Source organism: Macaca fascicularis, chromosome 12, assembly GCF_037993035.2.
Source record: "Macaca fascicularis isolate 582-1 chromosome 12, T2T-MFA8v1.1".
Taxonomy (NCBI): domain Eukaryota; kingdom Metazoa; phylum Chordata; class Mammalia; order Primates; family Cercopithecidae; genus Macaca; species Macaca fascicularis.
In genome coordinates this window covers 80,736,790-80,755,547 of record NC_088386.1, presented here as the reverse complement: position 1 = coordinate 80,755,547, position 18,758 = coordinate 80,736,790, and the positions used below count along the sequence as shown (strand labels likewise).

Genomic DNA, 18,758 nt, shown 5'->3' with positions numbered 1-18,758 from the left:
AAAAATGTTAGCTCTGAAGTAACTTTGATTGGATGTGTTCACTGGCTCTACCATTTGCTTAGTCATGGATGTACTGGGGAAATTAACAACATAGAGTCAGTTTCCTTGTCTATAAAATGGTGTAAAACCACTCCAAACTCATGGGTTGTTGAGAGGTTAAATGAGTTAATACAATTTGTATGAGTTAGTCAATAAAAAAAAACAGTCCTTCGCAAATGATTAAAAATGTAAGTTATATATGTGCTTGGCACATACCAAAGATTTACATGTTAGCTTTTATTACAATTATGACTTCTAAAAAGATAGATATTTAATATTTAATTGAGAATGACTGTCTTTCTGCCTGGAGCATTTCACTGCCCATTATCCTTATTCTCTTTATGTAATGTTTATTCCTTCTTCAAGGCCTAGTTCAAAAATAACCCTACTCTCCAACCTCAGGATGAATTAATTGCCGTTTTCTATATCTCTCACCAACTTTTAGGTTCTCGTTTTACTGTATTGTAAATATTTATGTATGTTTCCTCCTCCAGAAAGTACACATTTAAGACCATATTGCATTCAAATTTCTTAGTTCAGCTTTTTGAATGTGGAAAGGTCTATAACTAATGTTTGTAGAAGTTTACCTTAGATTTCGGTCTTGTGGTGGTTGCTGTTGGTATTGCCAAACTCTAAGTCCTAACCTAAGCAATTCTCTTTATCTCTCTTTGCTTCTTCCTGCTTCCTCTGCCCCTCACATTTTGTCATTTGGCTTATTTCTCCAGATTGTTTGAAACTGACAGTGATCGATCTTGTGAAAAGAAAAAAAAATCTGAATTATGCTGGGAAAATCATTTGTAAATAAACTTAATAAATATAAGGGAAATATACTTTCATAACTATTCTACATAGAACTGTTATATTTTGTAGTTACAGCCATGGCCAAATCATCAGTTTGCATTCCTTAATAGGATACTGAATATATGGTCATTGGAACATTTCTTTTCTTCTTGAAGGAGCCTGTAAGAATGTCATGAGCTTTGAGCATAGACTCCAAAGGCTCAGATTTGAGCATTGGCTGTTTCATGTTCTATGTGACTGCAATAGCCAACACTAACTTTCTGTTTCTGTTACATAAGCACTAGGCTAGATCAATGGTTTAAAAAAAGATCTGCTGTACAATATTGTACTTATAATCAGCAACAATGTATTGTACACTTAAAGTTTATTAAAAAGATAGAGCTCATGTAAAGTGTTCTTACCATAATAAAATTGTGTTTATTTTTTTTTTGAAAAAACATAGTCACATAGATATTTAGGCATCAGAAACTCAGCAAGACCTCACAGGTGAGAGGGTCTGAAAGAAGAAAAGCAGAAGGGGACCTCAGAAGCACTCTTAAATGAGGTAAGTTGTGTATGTATATGTGTATATATATGTATATACACACACATATATTTAGAAGAGTATGTATATACTATGTATAAGCTATATATATTAAAAATCTAAATTGATGAAAAATATTACAATGACAAAATTTTGGAACATCACTGCAATGCATTTGTTTCAAGCCTCTAGCCACTGGAAATTATATATATGTGTGTGTGCGCGTACATATATACATATATACACATATATATACACATATATATACACATATATACACATATATTAGTAGGATATATATTCTGGTAATATTTTTCTTCAGTTACTTTATAGGTAAATGTTGGAAAAACACTGTAAGCATGTGATTTGTTCATTCAAACTTCAAGAGGACATTTTAAATTCACAGTTTATTCCAAGTCAAATTTCTCTTTTATATATTCTTTTATAAAATAAACATAAATTAAATCATTACAATGATAGGACAATTACAGTTATTTTCAGTGGATAAAGATTTGACAACTTATATTTCCAATGAGTGTGTCTTCTATGTTTATATTTTAACCAATGTATCTGCTATTCACAATAAATGAACAAATTAGCAAAGTGGCATTTTGATAATTTTTATAATATTCTGTAAAAATGTATGCTTATAGGCGATATGATTGTGTACACTTGGATTTTCTGGAATTTTTTTCATTTGACTTAATCCTTTGCCTTTAAAACACAAACGTCCTATCAATGTTAATGCACATTCAAAACATAATGGTATTTGACAGTAAATACACAGCCTCATCAAATCACTTATCTCCCCATGCTTCCGCAGTAATATTGAGGGAATCTGAATAAATCACATCTCAAAGGGTACAGCTGCTGTCCAACAGCATAACTAATGAATTGCCTTGACTGGAAGAGAGCAAATAATATCTTGCATTTATAATCTAAGACAGCTGATAGCTGAGTCCTTCAACTGAATCAGTCACCATAACTAATTATAACCTGAAAAATTATAGTGACTTTTATGCTAATAATTAGTAAACACCTCGTAGCAATTTCTTAGAGAAGATAGACTGTCATACAATTCGCAGAATGGTGAAGTAATACAATTTGAACTAATATACAGGCCCGTGCTTTTCTTTTATTTTTGCCTTTTATTTTCCATTATCAAAATTATAGTTGTCTGGTTATTAGCTTAAAGCAATAATACAAATATGAGACTATATAACAAACTAATGATGTCAAGGTACAGAAATAGTTATTAAAAGTCTGCAATAAAGAACAACTAGTTAGCTTTTATTTCAGTGATATGAATATTTATATAATATATAAATTGTGTAATACTTTGATATCTTCACCGTGTCATCGGGGAATATTTATGATTAATAGCTGCTAAGGCAAATTCTTAGTTGACCCATGAGAACTCTTCAAAATATGAGAATATCATTCTTAATTAGTACATTTGATTGACAAGTACATTTTATAACCATACAATTCACTACACAGCAAAATTACCAAATTCACAGGTAAGGATCATCTTGAGGAATATAAATTAGCCATGAGTAAAGAGCTTTTCTATATAATCACATGAATTAGAAGCTCAGTGTGTTTCTAAGAAAGGAAGTAGTATAGGAGAGATATAGTGACAGATGACTGTTGAACCTTACTAGTAATCAAAAACATATGAAATAAAATTTTACTTATGTGGTCTGCAACAAAACTTGTTTATTTTATAGTGCTGGTCAAGTATAAGTTGCTAAAGGATTTTCAGAAAAGTGTTTCAGTCATTCAAGCTCTTCCACATATAATAATAACATTTCAGCCAGTAATTTTATTTCTGTGAATTTTTATCAAAAAATAAAATGAATATAAAAGCCAAAATTATATATATGAAAACTATGTAATAACAAATAAAATTCAGGATAAAAGTGTTTTTATGCACTACAAATAAAAAATATCTCAATATTATGAAGATAAAGATTGCTCAGTGTGAAGAAGAATGAATTACATACTTTCCTCTTATTCTTGTTAACAGATATTTTATGGTGAATGCATACTTCAGTTTCATAATTTAAATATGCATGTATAATATATCAAATTTAGTATGTTTATATATTGCCCAATCTAAAAATATGGAATCCCAGATAGCAAATTATTCCAAGTGCAAAATAGAAGCTGTGTCTTCTATTTTATGAATAAATTTCTAAATTACAAATCAATCATATTATGAAGAGAAAGTTTCTGAGTTATAAAATTAATATTGTTTTACCTTATATAGTCAGCATTTTCTAAAAGATGTAAATATATAACCCACGTTACAATTTAAACACATTTTTATAAAAATATTTGTCATTGAGTCTAACATTAAGCACATTAGTTGAGGCTTTATGCTGTTTAAATTTTTTTTAATATGCTATGTTGAGCTTAATATTTTCTGCTATATGAAAATTACAAAGTAAGCTAAGATTCTATTTTGGTTTATAATATATACACATATAAGAAAAACCAATTTCTTTCACTTCCAGAGTTTGAGTCAATACTTCTTCCTAAGAATGCCTCTGATTTCCCCTATATTTTTCTCCTGCTAACACTACATTGATTTCTAAAAATCATGAAATGAATTTATTTGGAAAGGAAAATATATGTAGGTAATTCTTATCTTCGTAGCTACCAATTTTACCTCTTGTGTTCAGAGACCATGCATTTGTTCAGTATCTCCCAATAGTGCTACAGTAAATATTTTTAAATGATGCCCAATTCCAAGCAGTAAGAGGGAATTATTATAGATAAAATTCCTCCTCCCACATGCAAACCATTCTAAGTATAAAGAAACAATAAATATGCTATGCTTAAATTTAAATGTATAGCTGAAAAAGTAAATAAATAAATAAATAAAATCCATAGTACAGAGATTGGGTCCAAGTTGGAGAAAGGAGAAAGATGATGAAATCTATACAATCTCAAGTAACCAGAGTAGAAGTTTTAGTAATTGGGGGTTTAGATACCTGTCAACAGATTAACAAAGGCTGGAATATCAATCAAGATAGTTCTCAAAAACATAAAGTTAAACAAGGTTCAGGATGGTATATAAGTAATAAATAAAAATATTTATAATTTTGAAATAATATAGAAAACAATACTTATTTCTTGGGACTAGTTATGGAATAAGAGGTTCTTTAATTGCATTGGTAATTGGAAGAAAATGAGATGAGATATTCAAACTTACTTGTGTTTGTGTGAATGCTTGATATTTTTTCTACGCTTTTTTGCATTTTAAAATAAAAAGAAAGCTCAACTCATTCAACCCTACAAAATTCAAATGTTGATGCATCATTCTTTTTATCTTTTATCAGTTTCTCTCCATAATCGACAATGTGTAACTCACTCAGCATTGTGATTGCTCAATTAATTTCTTTGGATGAACAAGTATACATTAGCTAATTACTTAGAGAACTATTCTGGTGTTATATAAACAAAGAATCATGGGCCAAAATAATTATTTGCATACTTTACTAAGCATGCATACTTAGGTATTTAATCAAGATATATAGGTACTTCACAGCAGTAATATTTTTGGAAACTAAAACTGCCCACTAATTTACTTTGTAGAGAGAAAAGAGCAAGATTACAGTCATTGAATCTTGGAAATACGGTGAAGCTCTATAAAAGACCAGCCAAATCTCCTGCAGTAAGATGTCCAGACTAATAGAACTCCAGTAGCTGAGTTATTTGAGAAAGAAAAGGTAAAAAATAGTGATGGTCAGCACCAATCATTTCACCCATAGCCACCTGACATGTTAAAAAAAAATCTTTGAATTCTTGAGAACCTGGGTTTGAATCAAATCACTACCACTTACTTCCAACTAGGCATCTCAAAGTTGCCTATCAGGGTTGTGAAAAGAGAAGGTAAAATTTATGAAGTGTCTATCATATGTTTTGCATTTTAACAAAACACAGTTATTTCTAATTCTTGTTTTTGATACTGAATACTTTACCATAGAACTTTACATATACTAAGGAGTTGAGAAATTCTGACTAATAAAATAGCATGATAGCTGTCTAATGAAGATATTTATAAGTGCTTATTATGAATTAAATTATTTAATCTCACAAAACTATAAAGTAGATATCTAGCACTAAATGGCTACTCAAACATGAACAAGATTCTTAAATATCCCTAAAGAGATTAAACAGCTATAGAGAGAGGGATATTTTATAAGTGAGGATATGAACTATTCCTATGGAGATAGGGATATTTAAGAAACCTGTCTATGTTTGGGTAGCTAAGTGCTAGATATAGCATAGGTACAGGCATAGCTATAGAGATAGAGATAGATATAGTTAAGGATAGGGGTAGAGATAGAGATAAATATAATATGTCAACCCAAACCACTTGAGCTTTAGACACTGCACAATTTACTATGGCATTTCTAATAAATTCCTTTGCTTCTCAATGTTAAATTAAGTACAATTATAAATAAATGAGTATCTTAATATAAAATAAATCTCTCCTAGGATTATATATATAATTTAACTTTTTAGGCATATTTAAAATTTTGAAACTAATTGTTAAGCCCTAGTGCTTTAAGTTTAGCAACATATTAAGTTAAATTAAAAATAAATCATCTTAGTTTATAGCATATTCTCATATGGTCTCACATTCAATCTAATAAGAATTCTAAGTAATTTGAAATCTCTTCATTATGATTCTAAAAATGTCACTGATATTTGCTGCAATAACAAGTTATATGCATTTCAATAAAAGCAAATTAGCAGTAGATTAAAGTTAATTTATTGACTTTTTCAAATGAAATATAAATTGATTAAAAGGTTTAAAGGTATGTTAATAAATCTAACCTACAGCAGATACAATTTTCCTGTATGCAATTATTTCTCTAAGACTGAATATGTGAAACAAGATGAAAAACAAATAACAAAAATGTTACATTATTCATTATAACAACTAAAGCATATTATGTTTTCCTGATGAATGGGAATTACTTTTTTTTTTTTAATAAACAGTACCTACTGAGGACAATATATTGGAAATGTGGTTAAATAGTTGCATATGAAATTGAGAAAGGACCACTCTGCGTCTAGTGTAAATACTTCTATGGGTTATTGAACATTTTTTTTTTTACAACCTCTCTGTTGCTTCAAAAGTTTTTTGGAAACAGTTGATGTCCAGTTGGAAATGATTACGTTAGGAAATAAAACTGCCACAATATGCATATTTTGCTTCAGCTCAAAATGGAGAGCTAGGAAGAACATTGTTTTCGCTCATACCACCAGAAGAAAACATTGGAAAAACTGCCAGTTAATGGTGTTTCTTCAGCCCATCAGAGATCTGTAGTTATAATCCAAAGAGCTAATTGAAAACTTGGAGACAGGTAAGTGCTTACAGGGAGAAACACTACTTAGATATGTGCTTACCTGAAACATATGGCAATAGGAAGATCCAGCTAGACATTTTTACCAAATGGCCAAATCTTGGATGTAGGTTAGTGTGAAAGTGTAAAGATTCCCTGCGGGCCACTGACATAGGGGGTTTGCAGTATCTTACAGACTTTCCTCAAGATATCTCACCATTCACTCTGAGAGAGAGTTAAGTAAAAGCTTCCACCATCGTGTTGGCTGGATGATGGGAGCAGTAGCTCCTGCCAAAACTACCCAGACCCATCTCACCTCTCTCTACTAATAATTTAAACTCTACCCTACTGAAGGAAGGGTAACAAAATTTGTAGCCTGATAGCAAAGGTAGTAAAGGAGTACAAATGAGGGAGGTGTGGATAGAAAAACAAAACAAAAACAGACAAACAAAAATCTCTACTTTTAGGTGAAGAATAATAATAGATGTTAGGCTCAACATTCCCTCTGATCAAGGGAAAGAAACACTTTTGTGAGCTGTATCACTGACATCCACTTTTATAATACCTAACTAAGATTGAAGGTTAATCAAAACATCAGATAACATGCCTGCCACCATGTCACACACACACACACACATGCACACATACACACACTCCATCACTCAAGCAAGCATTGAATAAAAGTAACAGTGGAATACAAGTGGAGAAGCAGCAAGAAACAGATTCTCTCTTGGAAACAACATAAAAGGAACACCTAAAGTCAAAAATGAGGATAATTAAATAAACCAGAGAGGAGAAATCACAAATTTGCTCAAACTTTAAACACCAGAAATGACTAGCACAATTTGAATTTTCTAGTGCACTGAGAGTAATCATGACAGTAAAAACTTTATACCAAGTCCAACCTCTGACTAAGGAGTTGTGCAATACCCTTACATTAAGACCTAACAAAAGAAAAGGTGTACTCACTTTCAAACTCACTTAACTCTATATATTTCACAACATGCCTTGCTTCAAACAAACATTTATGAGGTATGTAAAAAGGTAAGAATAAACATTGGCTGAAAAGACAAAATTATTATCATGACCAGAATCAGATATGAAAGAGATATTGGCATGATGAGACAGAGAGTTTAAAATAACAATGATAAATATGTTAAAGGCTCTAATGGAAAAATTTGACATCATACACAATCACACAGATACTTCCAGGACAGAAATGGAAATTATTAAAAATTAAGAAAGTAGAAATGTTAGAAATCAAAACACCATAATAGAAATACAGCCTTCTGCAGGCTCACCAGTAGACTTGATGGAGCAGAGAGAAAAAAATTATTACACTTGAAGACAGGTCAATAGAGATTACTCAAATAGAAATGCAAAGAGAAAAAAAAAAAAAGGAAAACAGAAGAGAATATACAAAAGTGTGTGACAGTATCAAATGGTCTGAGACACATGCAATCACTATAGCCAAAGCAGAAGAAAGGAGAATGGAAACAAAAAATATTTGAAGAATTAATGGCAGGAAATTTTTCAAAATTGTGATAGACATTAAACTGCAAACCCATAAAACTCAAAGAAAAAAAGCAGAATAAATACCAAGAAGGAAATCATAACTATCATATTCAAATTGCTGAAAATCAAAGTTAAAGAGGAAATCTTGAAGAAAATCAGAGAAAAAGACTCCTATCTACAAAGGAATGGAGTCAAGCAGAAATTTGAAGAATGTTCTATAAAAATAATATTCAAAAGTCAAACAGAAATAAAACTTAGATAAATAAAAACTGAGGGAAGGAACTATCAGCTGACCTACTCTACAAGAAATGTTAAAGGAAGCTCTTCAAGTAGAATAAATATGACATAGGTCACATAAACTGAGATAAAAACTAAGAATTAAAAGGCATGCAAAATGGAATAAATAAAGGTGAAATAAAACTGTTTTTATGATTTTAATTATTCTAAAAGATAACTGAATGTTTACAGAAGAATGGTAACAGTTATTGTCTTTATAATATACATATAATAAAATACACGACAATGATGGTAAAGGCCTGGAGAGGAAGAATTGGAAATTATAATAGTTATAATATCTTTACATATGTGTAGTGGTATAATATTCTCTGAAGGTAGCCTAGCCAACATAGCAAAACCCCATCTCTACAAAAAGTACAAAAATTAACCAGGCGAGGTGGTACGTGCCTGTGGTCCCACCTACTCAGGAGGTTGACGTGAGAGGATCACTTGAGACAGGGAATTGGAGGCTGCAGCGAACCATGATAGCACCACTGTACTATAGCCTGAGAGAAAGAGAAAGACCCTGTCTCAAAAACATAAAAAAAAAAAAATTCTCTGGAGGTAAACTCATATTTTTTAACATATATAATAAAACGAAGGAAAACATTTTTTAAAGGTGCTATGAGTAATTTTGGATATCATGCAAATCATAAAACATTCTTGTTAAACTCAAGGGAAGCAAGAAAAAAGGAAAGAGCAAATAAAGAAAAAACAGATAAGGAAGTGATATATTTTAATCCAGCCACATGAGCTATCATTTTAAATATGAATGCTGTACACCTGTTTAAACACAAAGATTGTCAGTTTTATAAGTCAGGATAGGAAAACAAGACCTAGCTTTATGCTGCCTGTAAGACATCCTCCAGAGAGGCTTTCACTGAATAGTATTCAACTTCTTTTTTGTATGTTTTCATAGTAGCACCGTACTTCCATTTTTGTGATACTCAGCATGATGCAAATTACTTAGACACTATGTTCTACTCTATGTTAGAAATATTGTTCTCCTTTTTCCTAAAATCATTCCAGTGTCTATCACAATGCTGGACGAGATGCTCTATTATAAACTCTCAGGGTTTTCAAACTAATCATAATTCTACCCAACATTCCTATAAACATTGATAATATGGTGAGATTTTCCAAGAATAGCTTAGGAAAAATGTGAATTAAAGGTGCATCTAGGTATTCTGATTATTCTGCTCGCAAAATTAATTATTTAAATTTAACATTGGACACAAAAATTCTTCACTTAATCAATAATTAAATGAGTAGAAAAAATTATCGGCCTATCAATAAACATCTGAGAAAATGTAATGGTTTTCGTTTTGTACAACAAAATAATACTGGTGTCACTCTGGAAATTAACCTGAAGAATGCCCATAATTATAGTCAAAATTGTATTTATAATATTTTATAATACATAAGAAAGAAAATGTTATTTCAAATAATGAGTAGAAATAATATTTTAATATTATATTATTTCTAATTAGTATTTGAGATAATATTTTAACTGATTTTCAGTTCCTTTGTTTGATGAACTCTAAATTACACGCAAAAATATCAGCTCAGGCACAATCACTCGAGAGAAGGTTATTTATTCAGATACAGAATGTAATAGAAGTTGATTCTTCCTTCAAAATAAGTTTACTATTCTGGTCTGTATACACATTTTTAATTTTACATATTTAATTGTTACATCATTCTCAGCAACATAACTCTGACATATTTTAATTTCTTAAATCTTTATGTCATGTTAATTAATATGAATTGTTGCTCTCAGGTCTGGCATGAGTCCTAATTATAAAGACAATGCTTTTATTATTTCAAAGTCTTTATTACTGAAGAAAATTTATATTCAAAATTAAGCTCTATGTCATGAAATCATATGTTTCAAAATCATTAATAAAAGGATATTAAGTGATACAGGATAATGGGCTAACTAAATTATAATTTAAAAGAACATTAAAAGAAAACAAAATACAATTATTTCCAATATAGCTTATAAAGTGAAAGTGAATATATGAAGGAGAAAACAACTGATGCTATAAAGAACTGATAGAAAACATGTGCATATATTTTATCTATAAACGTAAGTCAGTTAAGTGCATTGGTTTCTCCATGGGAAAAGCGGCCTGCACAGTGACAGAACAGCAACTGTATATAATGTGCAAATGATATGAAACAAACAAAATTTCAAAGCCAGGATATATACTCATTAGTGATGTATAGGAAAAAAGTATAATAAGGATAATTATATATCTGTATTCTAAATTTATTTTATTACATATTTAGCAATAGCAGCTTTAATAATTATGATTTACTGGAAGATGAAAGCAGAACAACTTATTCATTCTTAGATCTGCTTTCAATGGATTTCCAGTCATGTGTAATAAAAGATATATAGATTAATATTTGCATGTATCAAAACATCTATCATTTCATTTCAGAGCAATGTGCTACCATTAAAATGCCAATGTTTATCCCGTTATATTAATGTTCAAGCCAGGGAATGCCTCCAAATTCTGCACATACCATCATACCATTTTCTTAATCAACATTGATTACAAAATTCTTGCTAATTGACTCAATTGTGTTATGCCTGTCTTCACTCATCCAAATCAAGCAGGGCTCATTAAAATTCAAGTTTCCTATAATAACATCAGATTATACATTAATGTGATCCATTTGATTAGAATAAACCGGATCAAATTGCAATATTTTGTACATGAAAATAGACAAGTTTGGTCAATAGGCAAAGAATTTTTTAGTGTAAATTTAGAGCTATTGGAAATGGCATTTTCATTTTCTACATAGTTCTAGTTATTCTTGGAATAATGTGAAAGGGAAAAATGTATGTGATCCACAGTGAAATAGATTGAAATTACATATTTATGTATTTTAGTAAATAAAAGAAAAATATATTTTTTAATAAAACAGGACCTTTGATGTGATTGATTTTTGTATTGAAATTACTTCAATAACATATGGCTGATTGAAAATACTACTATATTTTGCTAACTAAAAGTATAGAGAGAGTAATGTGAAAAATCTAAGTCCTCAAAAGAAATTGCAACAAAAACAAAATTTGACAAGTGGGACCTAATTAAACTAAAGAGCTTCTGCACAGCAAAAGTAACTACCAACAGAATAAACAGACAAGCTACGGATGAGAGAAGATGTTCACAAACTATGCATCTGACAAAGGTCTAATATCCAGAATCTATAAGGAACTTAAGAAGCAAAACACAAATAATCCCATTAAAAATTGGGCAAAAGATGAGGACAGACAGAAGAAGCCATACAAGTAGCCAAAAAATAAATGAAAAAATGCTCAACATCACTAATCATCAGACAAATGCAAAACAAAACTGCAGGATACTTGGAGTGCAGTGGCTCATGCCTGCAGTCCCAGCAATTTGGGAGGCTGAGGCTGGTGGATCACTTGAGACAAGGAGGTCGAGATCAGCCTAGCCTATATGGCGAAACCTGGTATCTACTAAAAATACAAAAAAAAAAAAAAAAAATTAGCCGGACGTGGCAGTGCACACCTGTAATCTCAGCTACTTGGGATGCTGAGGCATGAGAATCTTTTGAACCCAGGAAGCAGAGGTTGCAGTGAGCTGAGATGCTGCCACTGCACACCAGCCAAGGTGACGGAGAGAGATATTATTAAAAAGTCAAAAAATAACAGAGTCTGCTAGGTTGCAGAGAAAAGAGAACACTTATGCACTGTTGGTGGGAATGGAAATTAGTTCAGCCACTGTGGAAAACAGTTTAGAGATTTCTCAAGGAACTTAACACAGAGCTACCATTTGACTCAGCAATCCCACTACTGGGTATATACCCGAAGGAAAATAAATCGTTCTACCAAAAAGACCCATGTACTCCTACATTCATTGCAGCACTAGTCACAACAGCAAAGACATGCAATCAATCGATGATCCCATCCATGGTGGACTAGATAAAGCAAATGTGCTACATATACATCATGGAATATTAAGCAGGCATAAACAAGAATAAAATCATGTCCTTTGCAACAACATGGATGGGGCTGGAGGCCATTATCCTAAGCCAATTAACATGAAATAGAAAACCAAATACTACATGTTCTCATTTATAAGTGGGAGCTAAACATTGCATACACATGGATATAAAGATGGGAACAATAGACACTGGGGACTACTACAGCAGGGAGGTGGGGAGTGGTGTGAGGGTTGACAAGCTACCTATTGAGTATTATGCTAACTTACCTGGATGATGGGATCATTCATACCCCAAACCTCAGTCTCACACAATATACCCATTTGATAAACCTGCATATGTCCCCCCGACTCTAAAATAAAAGTTTAAATTAAAACAAATTGTTTTATTTTTTGACTTATTTTTTAAATAAGATGAACTTTTGGTATATATTTCTACGAATTTTAAAACATATAAATATAATATTGATAAAAAACATTTCCATCACTCAAAAAAAACTCCCTTATGCTATTCTTATGTAGTCACATCCTCCTGTAATGTCTGGTAACCACTAACCTGTTCTCCTCATTATAATTTTTTTCCAAGAACATCACTGATATCGAATCACATAGCATGTAATCTTCTGAGAATGTCTTCTTTCATTCAGCAGAATACCTTTGATATCTATCCAAGTTGTTGCCTGTATTGATGACTAGTAGTTCATCATATGGATGTCTTCCCATTCCATCTATTCACCTACTGAAGATCTTTTTCTTTAGAAATTGTAAAATACATTCATAGCTTTGCACAGCTTATTTAAAAATTTTATCCCTTCCATTGAAATGTAGACGTATTTCCACCATACTCAGTCCACTTTACTTTCCTCCTTTTATGCCCTGGTTATCTTATATTTTGCATCTGTACATATTGAAACCCCCATTAGGCAGTGCTATATATTTTTGGTATTCAACTTGCAAGCATATTTTAAAGAACTCAAAAGGAGAGGAAATATCTATTGTATTTACCATATATTTACACTTTATCTTCTCCTAATTTATTCTGCATTTTGCAAGTTTCCTTCCAGTATAATTTTTCTTCTGTCTGAAGAATTTTCTTGGACGATTATTTTAGAGTATTTTGCAACCTAAAAATTGTTTTAGTTTTCTTTTATATGAAAATGTCTTTATTGAATCATTGACCTAGAGTATATATATATATTTTTTGTAATTTTTAACAAATCTCTATAGCAGTTTATTTTGACAGACACATTAAAGACTGAATTTATAATTGAGAGTAACATAAACATTTAATTGGTATAGCTTCTGGTGAATATAGAATACAGAAATCCAAAATTATTTTAAATTGATTATTGTTGCCAGTTTCTGCAATATACAATAAAAAAACCAAAAATTTTGCCCTTTAAATATATACAAATACTTTCCAATATTATTTAAATAATTATGTTGACATAGCTATATTTTTTGACATTCTCATATATTCTATAACTTAAAAAAAATAGAAAAGTGTTTAGTAATATGCCTATCATACTTAGGTTAAACTGCATCCTCATTCAAATATGCAATTTTCTGCCCTTCTTTAATGCCTTTACTGTTAACGCAAGAGGCCAAAATATGGTGACCTCTTATGTTTTCATTCTCTGAAACAGTATATATTTTTTAAAAACATAACACATGGACGTAAAATCATGAATATAAATAATTGTAACTGATGGATATGTCAATTAGCTAGATTTAATTATTCCAATTTGTATTCATAAATCATAACATCACGTTGTACCATCTATTTGTATATAAAACTATTTGTCAATTTGCAATTAAAACATTAAAACATTAAAAATTATAGACCCAGAGTATATTTTTATTCAATAACACTCTGAATGGATAGCTCTTTTCTTTCAGTACTCAGAAAATGCTGGGCCCCTTTATTCTGGCCTCCAGGATTTTCAACGAGGAGTCTGTGGTCATTCAAATCATTGCTCCCCTATAGATAATGAACTGTTTTTCTCTGGCTCCTCTTAAGATATGTACTTAAGTTTACAGCAGTTTGCTTATGATATATCTGAACATATATTTCTTTGTGTTCATTCTGCTTGGGTTTCATTCAGCCTCATAAATCAATAGATCTATGTCTTTCACCAAATGCAGGACTTTCAATCTATTATTTATTTTATTATTGTTTCAGCAACATACTCTTGGCCTAATCTTATGGAATTCCAAATTCTTGACCTTTTTCCACAAGTCCCTAAAGGTCTATTTGTTACATTTATTCAATGTTTGTTCTCTCTCTCTGTGTCTCTTTATGGCTCGTGTTCAGATTGAGTAAAACTATTGATCTATCTTCACATTCACTCACTTTTTCCTATCTTATCTGTATTCTTCCACTGAGTTTGTTCAGTGGGGTTTTCAGTTCTAAATTTACCCTTTCTTTCTTCTTCATATTTTATGTGCTTTTTACACTTTATATTATAACATTTGTTTCAAAAGTGTTTTTATTTGCTTATTTGAATGTATTTGTCAGATAATTCCTACATTTCTATCATCTTTTGATCATTTTCTTCTAGCAAGTTGATATTATGATTCATCATACATTGAGTAATTTTGGATTATATCTTGACATTTTGAATTTTACATTATTAAACACTGGGTCTTGTCAAAATCCTGTGAAGAATGTAAAATTCATGCTTTATTATGAAATTTACCTGGGTGGGTTCAGGCTGCAAGATCTAACCCTCATTCTCTGGTCTATGGTTCCAATGTCAGTTCATTTTTCAAACCCGTTACTTTGCTATACAATTCTGTGCCATATATGCAGCAAAGCTTAGTAAAGAACTTGGGAAAAGATCTGTTAGCTCAGTTTTTAATGTCTTTTGCATGCTAATTAGAATTAGATTTTTACATGCATAGGCCAAAGGTGAGCCCAGTAGTTCACAAACTTATCAATGGGATTGGTTTTTCTAGCTCTGCCACCTCTCTACAGTTTTCCCCATTGTTTTCTTGTTGTTGTTTTTTCAATCCTACAGGCAGAATGCAACCACTTCTGTAATTGACCCATTTCTGATTCCAAAAGGAATAAGGAGATATGTAAATATAAATATATAAATATTCATATAGATTAGATATAGATAGACATATAGATATAGATATGAATGAGAGAGAGAGCAGACGAGAAAGACAGCAGGACTTTCGCCTCACTGTCTGAATCTATAGCTCCAGAGAAAATAGACAGAGAAGTTTCCATTTCTTACACTCTTGGCTCCTGCAGGCTGCCATCATTGCAGCTGCTGCTGTCACCACTACTACCACTGCAGGGTTGCCTAGAAACCTATAGTATGAGAAAAAATAAAAATAAAGCACAAAATATTATTTTCCTTCTCTCTCTGAGCTTTTATTAAGTTTTTCCTTACATTTTGTTTTGTTTTGTTTTGTTTTGTTTTGCCCCTCAGATCACTGTAAAGTTCCCCAGCGAATTAAGTTTGGTCCAAGAGATACTAAACGATACAAAAATGGCAGATACACTGCTGTTCTGGAGGTACCTTAATTTACAGTGTTCTACCTTTACCTGTCTGTTTCTGTCTACATTTCAGAGTCCTCAAATAGCTGTGCCACATATTCTGTCAAGGTTTTATACTTATATTCTGTGAGAGATAAAAGGGTATTTACTTCATCCTACCAAAAACTGGAAAACTTTCAAATACATAGTTTTCATATATTGCTTTTCAAATAACAAAGGTATCATTTTTATAACTAGAAATATGGACACAAAAAGCTTTAGGTTTTTTGTTTGTTTGCTTGAGACAGAGTCTCACTCTGTCGCCCAGGCTCCAGTGCAGTGGCACGATCTCGGCTCACTGCAACCTCCACCTCCCAGGTTCAAACAATTCTCCTGCCTCAGCCTCCTGAGTCGCTGGGATTACAGGCACACAACACCACGCCTGGCTAATTTTTGTATTTTTAGTAGAGACGGAGTTTCACAATATTGGCCAGGTTGGTCTCGAATTCCTGATCTCGTGATCCGCCCTCCTCTGCCTTCCAAAGTGCTGGGATTACAGGTGTGAGCCACCGCGCAAGGCCAAAATTTAAACCAGATAAATGGGCACTAGTTAATAACATCAGAGGCATATAAATATATAGAGATAGATAGATAGATAGATAGATAGATAGATAGATAGATAGATAGATAGAGATATATCATTGGCAAGTATTTTAGTCATTTACAATATTTTATTTTTCTACATTAAATCAGGCCAGAAAATTTAGCATTTATTTTTATCATATGTTAATGCCATTTGTATTAAAACATATTTCCACGGACATTCCCCTACTATTAATAGATATTAAGAATTACTTTTATCCAGTCCTTAAAATAAGACTCCCGTTTTTCAGTCCATAGTTATTCACTCAATACTACTGGGTTAAATCATAATGCCTTTTTTTCTATTCCTTATTCAAAATATTCATTTTAATTATTCTGTAATATAATAGACAAATTTAATAATCTTGTGTTAGCTTGAAATACTGAAACTTAAAGTATCTACTATAAAGTATATTAACTGAAACCAAATTCTGTTCATTATAGTCACAAAACATAAGAATATAGCATCTATCATCTACCATCTAACAGAGCTACATGTTAGACCAAAGTACCACATCTTCACATACATGTACTTTGTCAGCTTATGGTTTGGTACTGGAATATCTATCAGATATTCAGTGATTAAACGCCTGTTTGTTTTTTCATAAATTATAGTATTTTTTCAGATGGTGCAATTGTCATTTCTTTTAGAGACCAGATTTAAAGTATTCATGAAAGCCATTGTGCAAAAATACAAAAATTCCAAGATAAAAGGAAAATATTGTTTTAAAATGACAATGAAAATTACATCTTTTATGTTCTCAGGTTGTGAAAAATCTTGTTAAAAATTATCATGAAGAAAATTCAGGTCTTTAAATGTACCTCTTCTCGATTGGTGCACTTTTTAACTAAGGAAAAGCTGTTTGTAATCTAGGAACTGCAGTAGCTGTCACAATTAATACTGAGTATGTACTCTTTTATCATTTTTGGCAAGGATTGGTGTTTCATCATTTAGACACATCAGGTACTTACATTGCAGTGTCATATAATTTAAATTGGCGTTCTTTAAAATGATGAAAAAATAACAAAGTACCGATCAGAAACTAAATTTTAGTACAGTGGGAAGGATTCATCCTTCTATCAATTGAATTTGATTGATAGAAGATGAGACAGCAATTTAAGAGAGTTTTGTTCATCTTTTCCTTTCATGGTTGTCTAACATTGACATTTTTGAGGTCTTTTATTTCTACAGAATATTCTCTGCAGTCTCCTCTTCAAATATGGCTTTTGGCTATGCTTGTGAATTTTGTGAATATGCAATTATTTCAAATTAAATACTAACTAAATATGGCTATCTTGTGTTTATACATGTATAGAAAAATACAGTGATTGATTATATTGTTAAATTGTCAATGAGAAAATGTGAAATGTGACAATTGTCTCTATGTACTTCTGTGCTTTTTAAATTAATTTTTAAATTTATCTTTGACACATAATTGTACATACATAATTATGGAGTATAGTATGACATTTCAATGCATTTATACATTGTATAATGATAAAATTGGTGTAATTATCATATCCATCACTTTAAACATTTATCATTTCTTTTTGGTGACAACATTCAAATACTTTATCCTAGCTATCTTGAAATATACACTACATTATTATTTGCTTTAGTCACCACACTGCTTTATAAACTTGGTTAAAATGAGTCCTCTACAGTCAGATTACATATGGATATTCCAAGAAGGTCTACTTTCTGCCACTGAAAAGCTTGGGAACAGAAGTTATACTTTGTAAAGCTAATAATCTATGTCAATATAATCTAAAAAATTGTTCTCAGATGTGCTTATCTCTACGATTCCATTTCATTAATCAGTAGTTCATTCTTCTATCATAAGCTCCATAAATACAACTATTTTAAAGATATACATGTAAACGACGAGTTAACGGGTGCAGCACACCAACATGGCACATGTATACATATGTAACAAACCTGCAACGTTGTGCACATGTACCCTAGAAAATAAAGTATAATTTAAAAAAATAAAAAATAAAAGATATACATGTAAAACTCATATTTTGTCAAAACAATGCATACCTATGCATACATATAGGTAAACAATATAAACAATATTCAAAGGCATAAATGAAAAACAAGTATATAAATCTACCTCCCCACAGTC

The 18,758-nt window shown here is 31.2% G+C and overlaps 1 long non-coding RNA gene across 1 annotated transcript; it reads left to right on the top strand.

The window, feature by feature from the left end:
- The first annotated feature begins 15,940 nt into the window (after positions 1 to 15,940).
- On the top strand, positions 15,941 to 17,919 carry LOC123568075 (uncharacterized). The gene is made up of 2 exons (XR_006691305.2): positions 15,941 to 16,026; positions 17,395 to 17,919. It is a non-coding gene; the product is annotated as an uncharacterized lncRNA (long non-coding RNA).
- The last annotated feature ends 839 nt before the right edge of the window (positions 17,920 to 18,758 follow it).